The 23552-nt window shown below is 35.5% G+C and overlaps 1 long non-coding RNA gene across 1 annotated transcript; it reads left to right on the top strand.

Moving 5' to 3' along the window:
• The first annotated feature begins 20388 nt into the window (after positions 1 to 20388).
• On the top strand, positions 20389 to 23337 carry LOC109143900. Its single transcript, XR_002044301.1, has 2 exons — positions 20389 to 20473; positions 21628 to 23337. It is a non-coding gene; the product is annotated as an uncharacterized LOC109143900 (long non-coding RNA).
• Positions 23338 to 23552: the final 215 nt, after the last annotated feature.

Raw genomic sequence — 23552 nt, 5'->3', positions numbered from 1 at the left:
CTGTCAGGCAGTAAACAGGTCAGAATATTCAGGTCAAGTAATTTGTTTCCTTTCTAAGATGCACTCCAACTAACAGACTTCCTCAGCACATTATGAGCAGCACCTCCACCTAATGGTGCCTTTACATTAATGGTCCTGTTACTTACCCAGTGCCCCTTACAAAAAAAAAAGAAAAGGGATTAAGGCCCAGAGATAACAGGCCACCTAGGGCAATATTGACCAGTAAGGTGTCTCCCTTGAAAACAGCATTCATAAGTAATTCTAATACCTGCAAGAGGTTCAGGCAATTCAGCACTTAGATTAATAATTAGATCAGAAACTATTAATACAGAGCATTACATTATTGAAAGTTGGGAATAATATTCCAAATATGACAGTGGAAGAACAGTAGCAATATGTTTAAAGTAGTGATATTCAAAAAAACAAAAAAAAAGTGTACAAGAATGTATTAAGCCACCACAGAAAAAAACTTGTAATTCCCATAACTATCTATATTCTTGGAAGGAGTTATATTCAGGGATTCATCTTTAGGAAATTAATGTTTTTACTCTTACTCAACAAATTTATTTGTGTATATTCTCTTAAACCTTGGATTTCAAGTTCTATAGGAAACATATTAAAAAATGCAGATATACTTTAAAACAAATGTGTTACATGACAGATGTTTCCTCTTCGTTGTATAAAAGGAAATTAACACTGTACTTCTCTGAAAAGAAAATTTAAGCCCAGACTCCTGAACAGAACCTGTGTTGGTTTGGCACTTTGCTATATGAAAGGAGTAATAATTTCACACTCCTAGTACAAGCAGGTTTCATCAATATACAAAGCATGATGAAGTTGTCAGCAGCAACTTTGGCTTTCTTAAAAGTATGCATGTTAAAAATCCCAGCTCATACTATACTTTTCCTGTGTTCTGAAACGACGAATCAAGATGTGGGTGCAGCAGAGGAAAGCAGAACCAAACCCAGTAGAGGTACTTTTGTATTTTGTTCTGATCTACTCTAGTGTGTTAGATTAGATTAATTTTGTTAATCCCACCCCAAAAATTACAATTGCATGGAACAAAAAATAATCTGCCAGCAAGCCCTAAGAAAAGTGAAAATGTGCACAGTATTTTTACTTTTAATAACCACTCCATACTGTACTGATAGAGAAATTAAACATTTCAGTTATATCTAGAATATTAATTAGGAGTGGAAGCAGGGATGTCATTAGCTATCGTTTGAAACCAGAACCATGTGAGGCATTATAGATGATAACAACATCAATATTTGTTTCTTTGCAGCGTCACTGTTTCTTAATTAGATGTGTTGTAATCAGGAATAGAAAGTTTTGCAAGTTGGCACAGCTCCACTGACTTCCACATTTAGTGGGCCTTCTCTCCCCTTCAAATGAATAAAAAGATACAGGGAGGGGCATCTGCAGTAGAAAATAAAGACAATAAAGTGGGATAGTAAAGGGGAGCTCTAAAAAGAGATTTAAAACTGTATTTAGCATTTTAGTCATTTACAACGAAGGCAAACATTAAGAAATGTTACAATTTATGTTCTTCGGAGTATACACCAGCATCATATTCTGGATGATCACCTTATGGATGTCAGTAGAAATTTAAAAAACACAAAACTTCAAAGCAAAATAAAATGTGCACCTCCCCACAATATAATTTTGGCCCAATATAGTGGTAAGCAGAAAGGTTTATGGCACATAAACACCCTGCATAACAACCTGATCTGGGTTTTATTATATACACTAAATAGAAGGAGATCATTTTACATTGCTCTACACCATACTGAAAACTGGCTAGTGAAAAGCACACAGTAGTTCTTTTAAATGATGAAATCTATATGGAAGTACATTAATTTCAGTAAGAAATAAATAATTTTGGAAGGTCTGAGTAGATAACAAATTGCTAAAAATCATATTTGCATTTGCTGCTGTACATGCTATGGCTAAGAAGGAGCCGGTTTTCTTCAATAGTAGCTGATGAGGGGCTACGTTTTGGGTTTGTGATGTGTTGATAACACAGGGATGTTTTAGTTATTGCTGAACAGTACTTATACAGAGTCAAGGCTTTTTCTGATCCTCACCCCACTCACCAGCAAGCAGGCTGGGGGTACACAAGAAGCTGGGAGGGGACACAGCTGAGACAGCTGAGCCCGCAGACCAAAGGGACATCTCATACCCATACTCAACAATAAATCTGGGGAGAGATGGATGAAAGGTGAGGCTCAGAGTAACAGTCTTTTGTCTTGCCAAGTGGCCTGTGAGAGATCCTGTCTTCCCTGGAGATGGCTGAACACCTGCCCATGGGAAGATTGAATGAATCCCTGTTTTGCTTTGCTTGTGCATGCAGCGTTTGCTTTACGTATTAAACTCTCTGCATCTTGAACCACAAGTTTTCTCAAATTTGTCCTTATAATGTTCTCCCCAGTCTCAACATAAGGGAGTGGGCAAGTAGTGGTATGTGGCTGAGCTGCCTACCAAGGTGAAATTCCAGGCAGCTGCTATTGGCAGCAGAGGAATTAAATGAACTATTGCAAAAATTTAAAGTTTAATTAATCCCACTTTAATATTACTGTAAAAGTTTGAAGAAACCCATAGATACTTAAGATTTGCCATTAATTTTACATTCTATAGAGTGTAGGGATTGATTACTTTATACGTATTTAGCTAGACTGATGTAAGTTTTTACAGCTACACTAATAGGAAAAGAGATTTTCCAAACAAAACTGTTCACCAAAAGAGAGCAGCTCTGTCAGTTGATTTTTTTTCATCTTTTTAATTGCAAAAGACATTATTGGTACAAAAGCCAAAAAAACCCCCATCACTGATACAGTAAAACAAAGTAAGGATTTTGTGCTTCAGGGAACAGTTTTAAAGCAGGAATTCTGTAGCCTCTGGAGAAATCAGCAATGGAAGTGATGTTGTTAAGGAAAATCTCGAGTTGGTCGTCACAATTGTTTTCACCTATCAAGCCACATTCTTTTTAAGTCCAAATATAAATGAATACCAATAAAGAAGTCATCATTATTATGTGAGATGAGATGGAAATTAAAGGAAGAATAGAATTAATAAATGCCTAGCAAAATCAGTCATATGCAAATAACAGATCAGGAGGTATGTTGGGTTAATACCAATTGGATTTTGAGATTGTTTTCCACTATTTTAACTATGATAAACACAGAATCAGAAATTTTCAAAAGCTGTCTTTCCCTTTCAAAACCCCCACAACTTCTGCAATATTAGTTTAACAAGTTTAAATTTGTATGTGACACTTAGAAATTTGGCAAATATTTTCATTGGAAAACTATAGTCAGAAAAATTAAAACACTAATAAATTTGGGCTGTCTTGATCATTTAACCTTCACAATTACTGCTTCTCTTTGACATTCAATTTTTTTTTCCACCACTGTCTCCCTTTAATAAAAACCCCTTTTTTTCTCTTTGAAAAAGCAACAACCTGTAGTGGCAAAGCCAATATATAATAGTTAAAATAAGTTTCTGAACAACAGCTATTAAATAAATATTAATATTGCTTAGTGTGCTATTATCTTCTTACAATCATTTAGGGCAAAATATAATTGCCTAATGAATATACTTCTGGCACTGCATCTGTGGTGTTTTGGGGGTTTGTTTTGCTTTGGTTTGGTTTTTGTTTGTTTGTTTAGTGGTTTGGTTTGTTGTTTTTTAAAAAAAATGTGTATATACGCTTTAAGTAGTTGCAGTTGTGTTTCTTTCTTTGCAAGACATCTTTTTAAATATTGAACTCATGGAACACTTTTTGATGTTTCTCTTTAAGTTTTCCTCTCTTTACTTCATGACGTTTATTTCCTAATTCTTTCCTGCAGGAGCTATGCTTCAGCATCGTTACATGAACCAAAGCTTGATAACTGACAGAATTGGTGGTGTCACATAAAGAACTTAGAGAGCACTGAGAATCTCATTGTTAATCCAGCTTTATTTTGGACCCGATTAGCAAATACCATGTTTCTTCAAAGACTGAAGGAAACCTCTGCAGAAGCTGGGCCCTGATCTTTTCCAACCACTTAGTGTATCCTTGTTGAACAAAGCAATTTCCTTTTCTTTGGTCTATCATTGTATTCAAAGAGTCATGAAGCTGGTGAAGGATCTAGAGAAGAAGTCTGGTGAGGGGTCGCTGAAAGAGCTGAGGAAAGAATGTTCAGGGGGGCCATAATTATTCTCTGCAACTACAATGAGGTTATCATGAGGCGGATGATGGCCTCTTCTCCCACGTAGCAAGAGATAGGATGAGTGAAAATGCCCCCATGTTGCACCAGGGGAGGTTTAGACTTGGTATTAGGAAAAAGTTATTAACCAAAAGGATTAGTAAACACTGGAACAGGCTGCCCAGGGAAGTGATGGAGTCACCATCTCTGGAGGCATTTAAAAGACCTGTAGATGTGGTACTTAGGGACATGGTTTAGTGGTGGACTTGGTAGTCTTTTGTTAATGGTTGGATCTAAAAGGTGTTTTCCAATCTAAATTATTCTAGGATTCTATAATCTCCTAGAAACCTTCATGCTTTGCATAGAAAATTAGTTCCTTTTATTTTTTTATTTAACTTGGTTTGAGCCTAATGTAGGAATATAAACTATTTTGTGTTTTCCAAACTTTTTTGTGTCATTTCATGTCCAGACTAATAAGTGTATATCCCCAAGGTCATCTGTAAGGCAGAGCTGAACAGAATTTCTCAGAAGTCCATGATGAATTTAGGTATACTGCTTCTTTTTATTAAAAATACAGTACTTCTAATAAGGTTAATGGAAGATCTGAAATGGTTAGAAGGAAAAAACTATTGAAGCCATTATTATTATAATTTCTGAGAGGATTTATGTCCTTTATGGGACTGACTATACGTTATTCAAGTCAAATGAATATTTTCAATGATATCTACAGGAGAAGAGCACACCTCCCCCATGAATGTCATACTACACTGACAGAGAAATTTGGAGAGGTGTTAAGATCTTGTTTACCTCTCTGCTTTTGTGCCTTTTGTTTAGATTTGATGAAAATCATTAAGGATTTTTCAGGGAAAATTATGTTCCGAACTTAATGTACAAGAAGAAGGCATTTGAGATTGACAAAGGAATGAGTATATATAAGAAAGACTTTTGGGCAACTTTCAGTTGCACTCTGGGCAATTAGACACCCACCTTTAATTACAAGTCAGTGGAGCTTAGTGACTAAGTACCACTCATGAGTTTCAAACTATCATTTAATTGATAGAGGAATGAGTTAAAAAAAAAGGGAGGGGGAGACTACATTTGAGTTGAAAGAAGTAGATTTCTGTGAGTCTGAAATGTTTAGACTGAAAAGGTGTCATTAAAATATTTCTGTAAGGCAGATCAAGAGAAGAACATGGTAGTGCAGAATAAAATAGAAAAGAAATGGAGCAGTTGAAGTTTCTGGTTGGTTAGAAATCTGTCACTGAGCAGCAAACTGTACTAGGATTTTTGTGTGAACAGTAAGATAATGGAGTTAGAGCTGCTTCTTCCCTCCCACTTCTCCACACTGCATAAAAAACCAGACTGATGACATGGCATTTAGGGTGTTGGGGAGAAGATGCTGCAGCTCCAAGCAATGAGAGACCCTGCATTGACGGGGCCAAGGAGGTGGAGAGAGGCTGATGGCTGAGGCTTAAACAGCGCATTCTTGGAAGAGCAGTGACCATTGCACCATGTGCCAGTTGCCTCCTCCCTTTGAGACTGAGTCCGTCTCACCACACCTTACGTTCAGTGTAAGCAGACCTTCAGTTTAAGCACGACTGTAGCCACAGCATGAAATGTTACAGGAGGGTAAGTGGGCGTTCTTTTGTAGTGGGCCCTCCCCATATCTGAAAGACAAAGGGGAAGACTAAATGTATAGAGAACAATAAATTCAGTGCCAACAGCTGCTGACAACTACACAAGCATATATGCATATATAAAAAAATTTATTCTTCAAACTCATTTGCTGCAGTTCCAAGCAAATAAAATCTTAGTAAACAGTAAAGGCTTTGGAAAGTATCTTGGAAATCGTTGATATAGTTCATTCCACTTCCTGGAATATACTTAGTGTTGCAAGAAATAACATTGCTGAAGGTGCTAGGAATCACTGAAAATAGGACTGGAAGGAACTTCAAGGGATCATCTCATCCTACCTTCTGCCCTAAGCCAAGATAAATTCTACCTAAGCTGTTCCTGACAGGTTTGTCAAAGATGCTCTTAACAACCTGCAGTAATAGAGACTCCAGAGCATCTCTTGGCATTCTGCTGATTTAAGTGGTGTTTAACCTCAATATTAGAAGCATTTTATAATGGATTGGCATATCTACAAGGAGACTATTATGCTATGAGAAACAGAAACAAATATATTAATAAATAACTTAGAGATATTTTCCATCCATATTGATTTTTTGCTGCATTTGAATGAATAAAATGCATAAGATTTTGCAAGAGGCATAATAAATGCTAATATTTTTATAATTTAATAAAATAAAGTAAATTTCTTTTACTGGATATAGTCTGGTCCATTCATTAAAGTCTGTTCAGATTCTAGAATATCAATAAAAGACATATAAAGGTATTGTGAGGTAATTGATTCAGTTTTTACAGCTAATAAACTTGATATGAAATAAATAACAGCAGCAAAATTCATCTGTTTAATAGCAGTTCTTTATTTTTCGGTACTTTTTTTTGTATTTTTTTAATCAAATATTGAATCATTTCATGTAGAAGTGTTTATTTGAGCATTGAGAATTGTTTAGAGTGGTGCATGTAGGTGTTCATACAGGCAATTCATTAACTGATGTTGCTAAGACTACATACATGAGCAAGGGTTGATGAAATACATGAAAAAAATGTAATATTTATCTGAGATAATTTAACCCTGCATGTATTTATACTAATGAATGCAGGAAAATTACTTATGCAACGTGAAATCCTTTGGTGTTTATGTTCCAAACACTGAAACACTTTCTGAGCTCTGCATTTACTGAAGAGGGAGTTCACTTACACAGCTATTTAAATTTGTCTTTTGATTCTCTCTTTGCAATATTGACATTTTGCAGAGTGATGTTGGTATCAGTGTTAATGCTCTCAGTTTTAGCTTCTGATTGTATCTACACTGATAACCTTGGTGGGGAGAAATAGGACAAATAGGATTTGCAGCCTTCTTTAGTTTGGATTTTTGCTTAGATTTGTTAAAAATGTTTTTAAAAATTAACATATAAAAATTTAAAACAAACAAAAATTCAGAGAATCATTTGCTCACATAATGCTGAGATATTCATAAAAGGTCCAAGAAAAACTGATTAGGTAAGTATATGGTGCATTCATTGTATAATGATTTTCCTCAGGTTATGTTGATCTAGGTGGAACTTTTGCACAGGGCTTGAAAGGAGCAAAGTTTAGAAAGGTGCTTAACATTTATAAAAGAAGTCTTAATAGCTAGGTCAAGTTCCAATTCATGTTACCTGAAATTATCTTATTTCTCTCTCAAAATATACTAAAGCAAAAGCAGAAGTCCTGATGTGAACCAGCAATGGTAATAGAATTTCAGAATGCATATAATCAATATAATTAATATATTGATTATATATAATGCATATAACCAATATAATCAGAAATATTTATCTGGCTATCCATTATTGCTTAGTTTTTGAAGATGGTGGCCACTCTTAGTCCAGGTTAAAAAACAGAGAAACGGTGGAAGTATTTTAATATTTTTGAAGTAACTCAGGATTTATATGGTGGAAGCTTGAAACTGTGTAACTGAGCTTTTTCGATCCCAGCTTTACATATTTCAGATCAGGTTCTGTCAGAAATCTCAGGAAGTCTATGTGATTATTTGGGAACACAAGATTTAATCTCAATTTCCATGCATTGATGTAAATGCCAGGAACTCTAATGCTACAATAATGCTACAGTAGACAGTAAATTATTATTAGCATATATTTGCTTAAAAGTAAGTAATGAGAAAGTATTTTTAAAAGAAGAAAAACGTAAAGAAGTCAAGTAACAGAAATTCAATATCATAAAAAGAAATTTAGTGTAATCAAATACTGCTTGATTGGAAGAAATTGAAAGATTTACTTAGTTAATAATCAACTTAGTTGCCATCAAGGTATAATGAAGGTCAAAGTGTTTGCAAAAAATGTGAGATATTTTCTTGTTAAATTAGATAGGATGAAAATGTATAAGTTATATTCTCTTTCTTGAAACCTTGAACAAATAAATGATTGTGCTCAGCAACTCTTTTCATTTTACTAAAAAATTGAAACCAGGAAAAAACCCTTTTTTCCTTAGAAGTGTGTGTTACTGATATATTTATATAGAAGAACAATTGCAAGAATAAGTATAATGTGAGGATTGAAAAGGTTTTGTTAAATTGTGTAGAAGACAAACTGATTGTTCATATTCTTTTCCAAAATTTCCACAATATATTTTTATTTTTATCCTTTTCATTGCATTTATGTACAAAACCAATTTACTTTGCCTACTATTCCTTGCATTTTTAAGCATACACAGAATAGTGGGGCTCATGAATTATTATTTTCTTAGGTTTCTTAGGCCTCTTGAATTATTATAATTTAGAGAACAAAAGAGTGTGTCCTTAAATATAAGTCACGTAGGGTTTTGGAGTATGTAGTCAAATACTGGGTTTGAGTATTGAGTTCAATGTTGTATGGAGACAAGACATGGCAAAATTTAGCTTTGTGAGATAAAAATTCCAAAGGGGAATTTAAAACAGAGGATAATGAATGGAAAATAACAATGCAAATTAAAATTTCTTAATGAAACATAAGGTAATTTAACTTCTTGGACTTGGAACACCAGCTAATTAAAGATGTGTATAGAAAAAATTAAGTTGGAACAGAATTGCATACCCTTAAACAAAAACAAGATAGGAAGGAAGCAAGAGCAAAGAAAAATAATTAGAGGGTTCTGATCCAATCTGATATTTTTTAAGAAGAAATGTTTTCTAAATGAAACTAAGAGATCCCCAAACACACTGATGGCAGGGGAAAAAAAAAAAAAGAGGAAAAAACTTGCAGAACAGTAAAAAAAATGTGAAGGTCTCTTGAAACAGTGGAGGGAGAATCTGAATAGAAATAAATGTCTAGAGACACTCAAATAATAAAGAAATCAGTGGATTATATCAGAAGCAAGAAACATGCAAATAAGTAATAGGAGGAAAATATGGATTTTGGAGAACGTAAAATAAGTAATAGATTTTCACAGGCATTACATAGCTTTCCTTGATTCATTTTTATATTGATGAGTGTGTTGAAAATGCACATACCAACATATCCATGATTCTTTTTAGGTAAAACTGAAATCAGTAAACTACAGTTAAATTACAGTATATTCAGTCAAATTCATTCATTTGCATTTAGTGATTTGGGTTCTTACAGTAGTTCTTATATCATTCATTAAACGCAAGAAGCAGACTCAGATTTTGGGAATGCTTTGCACCCTCACATTTGATCTCAGTTCTGACTTCAACTATAATTACAATTGCTGTTGGCTAACATTGAAAAATTTTATGAATAAAAATTTAAATCCTTTTCTAGTATATTATTTTTTCAAGAAGACCAAGTTCTTGTTCAGTGCTCTTTCAAAAGAATGAAATTGGTTTCTAAGGTCTGGTGCCATGGCCAATCTTATAATTTACGTTGTTATGCACCCCATACACTGAGTATATGTGTGTATATACAGGCTGTGAAGGATTCTCTTGCTACTTCTGTTCTTGTGAATAGAAAGGTAAGGAATGGAATTGTCACTGGAATACTGCCAAGGAATATGTCTCAGACCTGAATGTGTAATACTTCACACAGAGCTGTAGGCAAGCAGCAAACAAATGAGTTAGAGGCTTTTGGACGGGCGTCCAGAGGTTTTCACTTAGCATGGAAACCTGCTATGAGTGACAGTGAGAATGCTTCTGCATTTATTAAGCAGAGCACTGCCTAAGTCCCAAACATCAGTCAGAAAATCTTACCTTACAAGGAGACACATAGCATTGCTGGGATTGTGTTGAATATGCAATTAACAATCTAGGAAAAAAGTTGACAAAATGGCATACCACAAAAATATACATTAGTCGTAGAAAGCTGTGAAGACTCCTAGAGGACTTATAGGTAATCAGATATGAATGGGATGGCAGTCAGAATTCTCTAGAGGCAAAAATACAGCAGCATACATAACAAGAGATGATGTCCAAAAATTGTACACATTGATCATGTCAAATTAGCTGAATCAAATAGGGGAAATTATCAAGTCCATACTGTTATCAGTGTAAACCAGTGACCATCAGTGGTTAGGAAAGAATCTATGTTAGACTGTATAAGCAAAAAATGAAGTTAACAACCATAGATTTCTAATGATGGATGCAATTAAAAGAATGTCTTTATATTGCAGTGGATGAGATCAAAAGTTTGGAAATAAATGTTAGAAATATAGAAAGTATCAGAGTACTCTAAAACTGATTTACACAATTCAAAATACAAGTACATATTTGTAAAATGGATTATAAAATGTCTCTTTTTTCATTCTGAAGTTCTGAAACCTAAGGAAGAAGAAACAGAAAATTAAAAGTTTTGAAAATAAATAAAATTTTACATTATTTTCAACTCAATGTTGTATCGAAGCCAGTAGCTTACAAGTAGTTCAGACAGAACATAAACATGGTTGATAAATATTTAGGGAGAGAAAATAACTAAGTCATTAAATTATGATCAGAAAAATACATTTTATCCAGTTTAGATCAAGCTTCATCTGCAAGTAAGTAAGTTTTCCCAGCTATGTTCTCCCTCTATTTGAAGCACCTTATGCTGAGTAACTTAAGGATGGGATAAGAGAAAGGCTGTGCAGCAAGATCTGATTTGGAAAGATAATCCCTATAGGAAATTAAGAGGAAATATGATATGTTATTTTAGATAACATCTTGAAATGTCATCTACTTTTAGTGTTTCCTTTTTCTGATTTCAAAAGAGATCTCTAGCCTCCTCTAGCTTTTACAGCAACATATAAATCATAGTTGTCAACACTGAATTGCCTAATCATCTTTCCCTGTCTACTTTTAGGCACCATTTGCTAATGGTTTACCCACTGCAACATCGTGCTGCTTTCCAAATTGAAAAAGCCAAGAATGCTACTAAAATAACTACTAAAATAACACTAAAGAGCACTTTAGTGTCTCTTTCTCCTACTTTGATGAGTGGCAGAGATTTGTTTTATAAATAACAGGAAACATCCTGTACAGGTATTTTTGCAGAATCTTTGAGCAGATGTTATCTCCTCTAGAAAAAAAAGAAAATGGGCAACTTTTGTATGACAATAATTGTTTGTTTTTCTGTTTGTTTGTTTGGAGACTGTAGAAGATATCTTTGTCTTTAAGCATTAAATCAGAGGAGATTAAAATCTGGGTTTGGAAACCTGGAGAAAAGCAAAAGCCTATTTTGAGTGAAACCCCTTAAATGAAACACTTGAATTTAGGAGAAAAAATATCAGCATAAATCCACTTTATTACATACAATTCACCTGCAGAGTTTGCCATTAAATAAGATGAAACAAAATTTACTTAAGTGAGGAACATCTATCAAGCCATTCACTATCCCACAGCTATGAAGGGGGTTGCAATTTGCTCACGTTTCTGTGGGGTTTGCATTTATGTGACACATGAAATAACCCCCACCAGTGCCATGCCATGCCATGCATTTGATTACAGTAAAGGAAATTAAAAAAAATATTCTTAGAACAGATTCTGTGCCAATTGTGTGATTTACATATTGCTGTGTCTGTCACAATGGAAAAATACTAATATCTTGCCTTCTGAAGCAGAAAAGTAGAAACTATGGTGACAGTAGCAATGCCTTTCAAACAGAACTTCATGTTGATTGCCATGATTACACTACACATTAATCTACAAAACTTCATTATTCTTTTGTCTTATGCTGGTTAAGCAGGATACATTGGTAAGATTATGCTCACACAACTAGAAAGATAATAATGCCATATAATTATTGCCACACTTTTAATAACTCTTCTTTGTCCCTCATGGATATATGGCAAGAATAGAATACTATTTCCATTCTATTCCTTTCAGTATTGTTTCTGATATAAGATTTTGTCTAATCCCACACAGTTATTCTTATGCAATTATGTGATGTAATTTTACTTATCAAACATTCTGCTTGTACAGCCATTAGATAACCAAGAGACAAGTTTCGTATTAACTTGCTGTATTTGGTACCTTCTAAAAACTGATGATAAACCCAAAATCTTGCCACACATCTTTTTTAACATGGAACTACTTTTAACTGAAAGCAGTCCTCAAAGCATACACTCTGATGACTTTGAATAGGCCCTTTTTAGAAAGAGACTTGATATATCCATGGAAAGATATGAGTCAATATATAAAACTCAAAGCTAAATGAGCACTAAAGCCGAATAAATTTATGGAAAAGATATTTTGTTTTGAATTAAATCTGTTGAATCTGAAACACTTGGTCTATGTCTGATTGGGCTAGTTATCTTTCATAGCAGCCTGTATGATGCTTTGGATTTGTGGCTAAAGCAGCGTTGGTAACACATCAATGTTTTGATGTTTGCAAACTGTACTTAACACAGTGTCAAGGCTTTCTCTTTTTCCTACTCTGCTCCCTGCCTATCAAGCAGGAGTGGGTAAAAGGTTGGCAGGGGACGCAGCTGGGAGAGATACCCCAAACAGGCCAAAGGGACATTTCATACCATATGATGTCGTGCTCACAAACAAAGAGTTAGAGTAAGAAGAGTGGATGGTTCTAGCTTTCAAGGCAGCCATTGCTTGGACACTGGCTAGGTGTTGGTCTCATTTCTTTTGTTCCATCTGTTTGGTGTCTGTACCCTTCCCTCTCCCCCTTTCCTTTCACATATTAATCTATCTCAAACCATGAGTTTTCTCGCTTTTGTTCTTCCCGTTTTCTTCCCTGATCCCACTAAAGCTGCGGGAGTGAGCAAATGGCTCTCTGGAAACTCAGCTACATCAATGGGCATCAACCCATCACAACACTATTGAATTATGCACCATTTGTAATCTACATTATTCTGTGATCCTGGTGATCAATAAATTTTTTTATGAACTAATCCAAATAAATTCTAGCTACCACATCTATGTGGCCTGACAAATTCAAAACAAATATTTAATAGAAACAAAGATGAGGGAACAGAGATTAACTGGTAACTGCTGAGAACATATAGAGCCCCGGGTAAAAAGTATAAAAGTACTGATAAAGCATATCTGACTAAATCAATATAAATTCTCAACATGCAATGACTAATGTGTCATAACTAAAGAATAATAAGAAAGAAGTATAATTTACTTTTTAAAATGATATTTTTTTATTTTGGGTAAAATGCTGAAGTCACTGTGCTATATCTGAAATCAGAATTTGCTTTCCTGAAATAAGCAGAATGTTTAAATGAAAAAAAATTTAGGTGATTTGGGTTCTTGTGCAGTGATGTTATACTTGTACTAGTTTAGTCAAGGTTATATTTACCAGGTAATTAAAATACGCAAATTTATTATAATTCCACTGTGTCTTTCCCCTTTTGAATCATAAAAAAGAAATGTTCCACATTTGAAATATTATTGATTAACTGAAGGTAGCATTACACTATCTTACTTAAAATCTTTGCTTGTCTCTTAACTTGGTTTTGCTACTCATTTATCACTAATATCTTGTTATCTCATCTTTTTTTCCTTAAATAAATTAACATGTTTGGCATAAGAATTTTGCCTTAATTCATGTGAAATCAAGATACAAATTATCTTGTAACTTTTTTCTTTAATTTCCTCTGATGTGCCATGAGCTCTTCCTCTCTATATCTTTAAATGCTTGATCCTGATTTTCATTTACCCCAAATTTTTGCAATTAAGTCAAAATCAACTAGATCTGGTCAGTAACCATTTGAAAGTCTCCTTGAGGTAGCGCCAGTGGTAACATCTAATCTGAGCTTCTTACATGAGTACTCACAGTACATTTTTCCATCATTCTCAAACCAGGACAGGGAAACTGCCCCAGATTTCTGGAACTGGTTGTTCCCCATGCTGGGCTTTTTTGCCACTTCCTTCCCGAAAAGCTGTGAGTTTTCTGTGGTTGAACTTAGATGTTAAACTTGGAAAGTGTTGTGATGGCTAAGGCCACTTTACACAACCCAAGTTGCCTTAAAAGTGGCCTCTCCTTACAACACAGTGCTAGAAAGTTCTCATCTCATGGACTGTAATCCAGGCACAGTCAAACTGGCATCCTGAGAGAGTCTGTCTGAGCAGGTTGTGCTGTGAGTGCAGACCCCTTGTAGGTCACACAGATGAGGAGGGCAAGAACCCTACACAAGGGTGTACAGTCCTGAGCTGCTGATTTTCCCATCTGCCCTCAGTGCCAAAAATGAGACAAGGTCAGATGTCTGTTGTTCCTGCGGCCACCACTAATCCCACAAAACTCTGAAGAGGTGTCCATCCCCAACTATCCTCTGCCCTGAAGCTCTCTGACTCTTAACCTTCTTCCTATCATATATCAAAACAAAAAGAAGCGAGATGCCTGTAGCAAAACCCTTCAGCTTTTGCTTTCTTTGTGGCATGTTCTATTTTCTTCCATTAATCCATCTATTTGTTCCCTTTTCTTTCCTTCTGCCTCTGCCATCTGTGTGTTTGTGTACATACAAATTCAATAGTGTGCCACAAAGGCAAGCTCTGGCTTAAGCAATTGTAAAGGTTTACCATAAGAATGTATCTCAGTGCTCTTGGTTTCATCATATTCTGATGCAGACAGTATATTGATATAAGCCGACCATCTTCTCACAGTGGAAATGCCACAGGGGTAGACAGCCACCTATTATCAATTCCGTCTTCCATCTCAGTTGACATGCCTGTGTGATTGAACATCTGTTTTAAAAATCAGTGTGGTGCCTAGCACTTCCCAAGAGAAGTCTGACTCAGATTAGGTCGCACCTCAGCAACTTCTAGACATTGAATATGAGTGCCTCCTCAGAGCCCCACATCAGTGGGGGCATGTTGAGAATAAACAGCTGTGCCTGTTTGGCCAAATTTAGGAATATATCCTCTGAGAGAAGGCAGGTTACAAACCCACCAGGTTCGGGAAAAAAACTTTTTCCTCAAAGGAAAGTGAAAGAGATAAAAACTTTATTTAACAAACACACGGGAAAAGGATAATAATACTAAATAATACAATATCTCACCATGGAGAAAAACCTGGGAAAATGTTAGAGTCCTCCCTTTGGTCTTCCTCCTCCTCAGAGCTTGGAGAGGGACTTGGCCCAGAGCCAGGCCCCTCTGTGCTCAGTGGAAAGTCCTCCCGATGTGTTCTGAGATTGAAGCAGTCCAGCAGAGACGAAGGGAAAAAAATCGGAGTCCCAGGAAAACAAAGTTCAACTCTCCAGAGGAAAAGGAGCTGAAAAACTGGCCGAAAGCCGGCTGGAAAGCAGCAAGCCAGGTGCTTCCCTCTGCTCTTGCTCTCCTGCCACAGCTGAATGCTGAGAGCTGTCTCTAGCTCTGTGTCCTCAAAAAACATGAAAACAAACTGCAAAACTGTTTTGAAAGTTTTGTTGGGTTTTTTCTCTCCCCCCTCTCAGGCTCAGTTTAAAGGCATAGAAAGGCATAAAACTAATTTCTGGGCATAGAGCAGCAATAGGGAATACAACATCAAGTCACCCCAAGACAACAGCCAAAGCTGAAAGGGATGGCAGCACAAAGAAAAACAGCAGTGATGTTCCTGACAAGGATATTAATCATGAGGATCAACTTTAGGAAATAGATGGAAAAAGTCAAAATAGATCAGGCATAAAGGAACAGCTTGATAGATTTATCTTCTCTTTTAGAAAAAAAGAACAGGGAATTAAAAATCAGATAAGGCATTTTATGATAATTACACTTTCTATCAGAGATAAGTTTTAAAAAAAAAGAAAAATACCCAAAGAGAATATTCAAGTTTTACTAAAAATTTTTAAAATGTGCCTAATTTTCTTCTGGAGTTCCCCATGAAATGACCATTTTTACCTATCATAGTTTTGTAGTTTAACCCCAGGTGTACAGCTCAGCCCCACAGAAGGCTGCTCAGTCCTCACTCTTCAGTGGGATGAGGGAGACAAACAGAAGTGAGAAAATTCATAAGTGGAGTTAAAGACAAATTAATAAGTAAAGCAAAAGCTGTGCACACAAGAAAAACGAAATCAGCAAATCGTTCACCAGTTCCCAAAGGCAGGCAGTTCAGCAATCTCCAGGAAAACTGGGCTCCATCAGGCATAACAGTGACTTGGCAAGACAATCACCATCATTCTGAATGTGTCCCCCTCTTCCTTCTCCTTCACACAGCTTTTGTTGCTGAGCATGATGCCATGTGGTCTGGGATCTCCTGCTGGGCAGCTGGGATCAGCTGTCCTGGCTCTGTGTTCTCCCAGCTTCTTGGGCACTCCCAGACTATTCATTGGTGGTGTGAAAAGTGAAAAAGCCTTGACCCTGTGTGAGCACTGCTCAGCAGAACCTAAAGCATTCATGTTACCAACACCTTTTTGTCACAAATTATACACAAAACACCAAAGCTGCTATCATGAAGAAATTAACTTTATCACCACTAAAAGCACATACAAAATATCTTTTTCCTATTCTAATTCTGATTTTTTCCACAGAGCATTTCCACATAGAAATTCTACATGAGAAGCATCTGCAAATCTCAAAGGTGGTAATGATGGGATACTTTGAAAAGGAAATATGGTATTTTTATTTAAATATTTCCTTATTTGAAAATCATTCAGTATACCTCTGGGCAGACTGTAAATGTCTTGCTTACCACGGTGGAGTAAGGAAATCTAGAACAAAAACCTGAACCATAAACATTTCCTTTAAAATTAAACATAACTACTTCTCACCTGATCACTCAAATCCTGAACATCCTTCAGCCACAAAGAATTCTTCAGCAGCTGAGTATGCAGAGTAGCCAAAGGATTCCTCTCTATACCATTTTCATGCTCATCCCCAACTTTTCTTTTTAAAAAAATCTTTTTTTTCTTTAAGAAAAGGTGCAAATTTTTGTGCAGATACAAATTTTATAAACTATTTTCAGCTACAGTTTCGAAAATATTCCTTTTGTATCTGAGCAAGCTGACAGTAAAGTGTTTCATGTATTTGCACATCTTTGCAAATCTTTACTTGTTATTTCTCATTATGAACTCATAAAACAGAAATGCATAAATGGTTAGATGAAAGGAGAACAACTCAAACAAGCGATTCTTGTCATTATCACAAATTATTCTCAGCATTATAAAGGGAATAATAATGAGAAAAAGAAGAAAAAGCAGAGAACAGACCTAATAAACTGTACTTTATTTCTGATTCATTTGTGTATAATAAAAAAAATTAAAACATACCTTATATATCATATATTCATTTATTTGGTAAAGACAAGATTTGTATTTTTGAAAGTATTTTAACTTACAAAGATGAAAACTTTATTTAAGTGCTTTCACTGTGTTTCTAGCATAAAAATATGCATATTTTGATCTCCAATTTGAAATAAAATAGTGGTAAGAAAAGACACTTAATCTGAGCAATTATTGAATTACAGTTAAATCAGAAAGTAAACAGTCATGTTCTTTTGTTCCATGAATCCAACAGCAATAAACAGTGGCAAAGGGTAGGTTCAAATTAGAATCATAGAAAGTAGTCCCTGGTACTTACGTTCAGCTCATTTTTTCCATTTGACCATTTCAGCTTTTTAAAAAAATTTAATTAAATTTTTAATCTGCTGTAAGACTGTTAATTGCTATTCTCTCATGAGGGCTGAATGACTTTGGATATAGGAGCATCTGCAGAGTGAGTAAACAGCAGCTAATAAGTAATCATTATCATATTTGGATTTCATTTAAAGATTTTTGTTTGTTTTCTTTCTGTCTCCACCGGATGGAGAAGGAGCACCTGCCTAGGAAGAAGCATTCAGAGGAAATTTCTCTCAACTGCTTCTCTAAAAACTCTCTATTCTGAAAATGTTGTTATGAGGCATTGTTATGCTTAGATGTTTCAGAGCTGTAAATTGGGAGGCAATCTCATCTCTGAATTTTGCTTTACTTCTCTGAGTCTTCATTCTCTTAACAGAAAATGTCTTCATTATGTATACCCAAATAATTGCTAAAATTAAGATAGCAAATTTTGCATCAGTACTGAGTCTGGCAGAGAAGGAGTTAATTTTCCCCATAGCAGCTCTCACAATGCTGTGCTTAGATTGGTAGCTAGAAATGTGTTGATAACACACCAGTATTTTGGCTCCAACATTCCCCCTCATCATGAGGGGTGGAAAGATCCTGGGAGAGGACACAGCCAGGGCAACTGGCCCAATCTGACAAAGAGATATTCCATACCATGTGATGTCTGCTCAGATATAAATGCTGAGAAAGGAGAAGGAGAGGGGTGTAAATTTGCTGTTATGACATTTGTCTTCTGTAGCAACTGCTATGCAGCTGAAATCCTGCTTCTCAGGAAGTGGCTGGGCATCACCTGCTGATGGGAGGTATAGAATTTTCCTTTCCTTCCATGCATGGCCTGTGCTTTTGCTTTTAAAACTGTCTTTATCTTGACCTATGAGGGTTGGGGGGTTTATCTTATTTTCTCCCCCCCATTTTTCTGCAGAGTGATGGAACAGCTTGGTGGACATCTGATATCCAGCCAACATCAGCCCACCACTCCATAAAACTCTTTCACTGTTTTTGACAATTTCTCACCTCCCATGTTTATAAAAATGTAGGATTCCATTTTAAAAGATGTGTTTTTTCACAAGAGATTATTTTATTTTATTATTATTATTATTATTATTATTAATAATATTATTATTATATTGCTGAATTTTACTTGTTTGATCATGGTCCTCCTCTAATTAACTTCCTATTGATTGAAACTATCTGCACAGTATCCAACTTGATTTCTATTTTGGTCATCTATCTTAGTTTATAAAAGTGTCCTAAATTTATGTATTTTTATTGCTAATGTATTTATGTAACCTATCTCAGACAAATTATTAACATTTGTGTGTGGTATTAATGATGGCTGAATTTGCTCTTTTTTAAGTAAGCAAATTGTTGGGGAAGATGAAACAGGAAAGCCTTATAAATATGATTGCCTGACAAAAGATTTTGGGAATATGAAAACTACAGGCAACATCGAAATGAAAGCCACTTTTGAAATACCAAGTCTTAGTTACTGAACAACTAGAAAACAATGGTATGGCCAACTGAAGTAATCCCCTCTTGATAGAACAATACCCTCTGCTTGCAAGCAGGTCCAAGGGTCAGAGCAGACCCTACTAGCTCAGCAGAAGGGGTCCAAAGAGTAGTTTTTAGAAGTTAAGATGTAACACTCTATGGTAATATAAGAACTCTTATAGGCTGTATGTAAATGCTATAGGATTTGTATCTTGTATTAGATTGGTTAGTGACAATTAGAATATTCAGTACAGAAGATGATTTATTGTATTGTAACCAGGACTTCAGACACTTACATTCCTTTCCTTACTACTTCTTCCACTTCTACTCTTGCTCTTACTCTTACTCTTGCTCTTACACTCTCTCTCTCTCTCTCTCTCACCCGTTTACTCTCTTGCTCTCTTGGGCCTGCTCAGAGCTGAGTCTGGCAGCTCTGAGCAGTGCCCCAATACCCAAGCCTTTTACAATAAACCGACTGTGTCCCAAGACCTGCCTATAGAGATCTCTCGTCTCCATCCGTCTCCGTCTCCGTACGTCCGACCGTCCCATCCGTCCCGTCTGAAACCTACAGCAAATAAAGATAAAAAAACAGAAACAAAACAAACCCAAAAGAAACAAAGAAAAAACCCAATCAAAATGTGTCCAAGCACTACCATACATCCCTATTCCCAACTCAGTCACATCTGAAAAGTTGTTCAAGGTGCTATACAGACATCACCTCATTGACTAGGGATAAAAAAATTTCAAGCTTCAGCAAATCAATGGGGAACCCAATCAAGAGGCGATAATGCTACCTGGGAATGCCCTTTTCCTAAACATGAAGTCTGTGATTTTGCAGTGTTAATGTACATTTGATCTTGGCTTACAATTATAAAAACTTAATTTATTTTTTTGATAGATTTTTTAAAATCTTAGAATACTTGTTCCTTAATAAACACACGCAGATAATTCCCTCTAATAGTGATTCCTTGCTTGATATTGATATGAGTCAATATTAGACTCGTTCATTTATCAACAGTCCTAAATGTTTGCAATGATTTTGTTGCAAACACATCTGAAAGCAAACTGAGAAGTCTGTGTTCCCTACAGCAAGCTCTTAGCAACACTCTATGTGAAATATGTAGCAGATGAGTAAGGAACTAACTGACTATATGTGGAAAATGCGGAAACTACAGACTACAAGGAGATCTGCAAAGCACCATTAAGAATCTGACCACTGGGATTATCAGGTATTTAAGAATGAAGATGTTCTGGTCTGTTATAAGCATAGACACATATGGACGTTTATGACAAAGGTATATGGAACAGAACAGAACGATTATCAAGACACTCTTCAGAGCTGAAAGAATCACCAAGTGACTGATTGCACTTGAAGTGCAATGGCTTAAAGAATATGGGAGAGCCCCAACAGCACTCTGTTTGTACAATTTCTCCATAAACTGCTAGTCTAATTATATGTAGGATAGTATGAGCTAATACGCTTTTATCACACTTAGCAATGAAAAGTCAGCGTTCAGGTGTTAACTGCATCTAACACTGCATTTAGACTGTCCTTTAAAATCCATTTTCTATAGCATTGATTTTACAACTAATAATTATTTTTCTCTCTGTTACCAGCTCACCATAATTAGAAGAAATACAAATAAAAGTGAAAAGTAAATGTAAAGGTTGCAGTAGTGCTTTGCTGCCAACACTCATACTAAGAAGGCAAATTTACTAGCTGTTACCTTGATAAACAGTTATTTGTGCATAATCAAGCAATACCTTAGGATGTTGCAGGGGGTAGAAAACATTCTCAATTAGTTTTTTGATCATCTCCTTTCTATGTCTGAAAAATATAAGATAATCTCGGGCCGACTTTGCAATGTGGGAAAAGAAACAGCCTAGCAGCAGATTCTCCTATCAGAACAGAGCTTTTATAGAGATGACCTCAGAAACCTCAGAAAGATACCATGCATGTACATTGTCCTCAGTATTAAGGTGTCCCATAATCCTTTGCCCTATAAAGGTGCTTCAATGACTTGTTTGTACTGCAGTGACTCCCTGTGGTCTGAGTCACAGCAAAGCAGCATTACTGAACAGTCACTAAAATTTAACTAAAACCTGTTGTCTGCTTTTCACTACAATAGAGTTAATTTTCTTCATAGTAGCTTGTATGGGGCTATGGTTTGGGTTTGTGGAAAAATAGTGTTGGGAATACAGGGATGTTTTCATTATTGCTGAGCAATTCTTATACAGACTAAAATATGAAGAGAAATAACAAAAAATAAATGCAAGTGGACATTTTCAGTACCAAGTTTTAGGTCCTTATACAGAAAAATGTGATCAAAAAGCAATGTAAAACATGGCTTAGTTTTAACTTTGTAATTTTTTTGTTTTTCAGAATACACACCCATCTCTTGCTGCATTTATGATGCAAAATGTGGAAAGGAATAAATACAAGATAGAACACTAACAATAATATCCCGTGTTTAACCTTTTGCAACGTTATTACATATGCTTTGGTTGTTTGAAATATGTGAGCACGAAAGCAGGAAAGAAAGAACAAGGTTTATTTTTGGTCTGTACAGGGCTAATAACATGCTGCCAAATGTTTAACAATTTTAAGGACATGAAGGTGTTACATGCCAGTGTTTTAAAGATCCATTAGAAAATGTTCTGTTATAGACAGAAACTGAATGTGCTTATCTGTTTTGTGTTAAAGGTGTTGACCTAGCGAAAGGCATTTTTACTATTTTTCTTTCTCTTGGATGAGGAGTTTGTAGTCTGCTTGCAGCATTAGTAGACAAGTTCCCTATAGAATTTATTTTGTGACTATTATTGGAGCAAACAGAAGCCTTTTTTTCTGTTCTTCCTAGCAGAAAATTAAACAATGTCACAATTTTGAGTGGGTATGAACTGACATTTTCCTAGTGCCTTTAGAATGCAATGATTTAGGCAAAAAAAAAAAAATTGCTAATATTTTTCATAAAATTTAGTAAAATAAAGATGCACTGAAATCTTGGAACTGGATTCTACAAATCAATAAATACACATCTTGAGAGAAAAATATTAATGCAAAAATAAGTTTATGATTTTCTACCTATATCCACTGTAAACACCAAAGACAGAAAAAACTGAGTTATTTATATTCTTTTTATGTTTTGTTTCTGTATAGCTATCAGATATCTTCTTGCAGTTTATGCACCAAGCCATTATTGCTTAGCTAGTTTCTTGCAGGTGTCACAGAAACATTGATGAATGAACTATTAGTCCCATTTGGAGGCTGGATCTCCAGTTATATAGGGATAATGATTTTTTTTAAATACAGAATTGTTGAAATATTTCTATCATATTTTCTGTTAATTTTTCTGACGCAAATCCTGAAACCATCATACCCACTTCAGACACTTGCACTTTCTCACTTAGCCTAATTTTTAACTGTTAAGGTCTTCTTATTGGACTCGTGGTTGCAAGTATTAAAGCACCAGTACAACTTTCCACCCACCAGTTTACAGTTCCGATCTATAATGAACAATTGGACTGACCAGGAAAGTAATGGTTTAAATGGAATCAAACATGCCAGGCAAAGAATCAGACAAAAAACTTACAAGATCAAACTCTTGAACATTTAGAAGGACAAACCTGAGTTCTGGAGGACAAAAGGAAGTGTATGTACTGAAAAAAATCTGATCGGAAGTGACAGGCTGAGACTGTGTTGTGGAAAGTAGGAAGTTTGGTAGAAGAAACTGAAAGACAGAAACAATCTTGTAGGAATGGCAAAAGAATCCCAACAAACCAATCAACGAAACAAAACCCCAAAAACGTTATAAAAGGATCCACAACAAAATTGTAGTCCGGAGGTCAGAAAATTAAGATTTATTTAATCCTTTATTAAGCCTGATCCAAGTGGAAGAGACACTGGAAGACAGATTCTGACATCCTGACAGTACCATGCTAATTCCATACCCATCCATCAGATTTCACTGTTTTATGTTTTGTTCTGTATTGTAACTTTCTAACATATTGTTTATCATACAAAATTTAACTTTTGTTTTAGGTTAGAAATATTAAAACACAAGTTCTTACAGAAGCAACTGCTGTTATCCAAATACCCCATAGCATTTGTACTGCTCTTTCTTATTTGTGGAACATTAATGTATCTTCGAGAATTTAAATTCATGAGGCGACCTCTTATACACAGTTTTGTACAAGCCAGTTCCTTTAAGTTCCTAAACCATTGATCATGGAGTCATAGGATGATTTGGGTTAGATGGGGCCTTAAAGATCATCTATTTCCAACCCCTCTGCCATGGGCAGTGCCCTCTT

This window comes from Corvus cornix, chromosome 1 (genome assembly GCF_000738735.6).
Source record: "Corvus cornix cornix isolate S_Up_H32 chromosome 1, ASM73873v5, whole genome shotgun sequence".
Taxonomy (NCBI): domain Eukaryota; kingdom Metazoa; phylum Chordata; class Aves; order Passeriformes; family Corvidae; genus Corvus; species Corvus cornix.
This window is presented reverse-complemented; position numbering and strand designations above follow the sequence as displayed.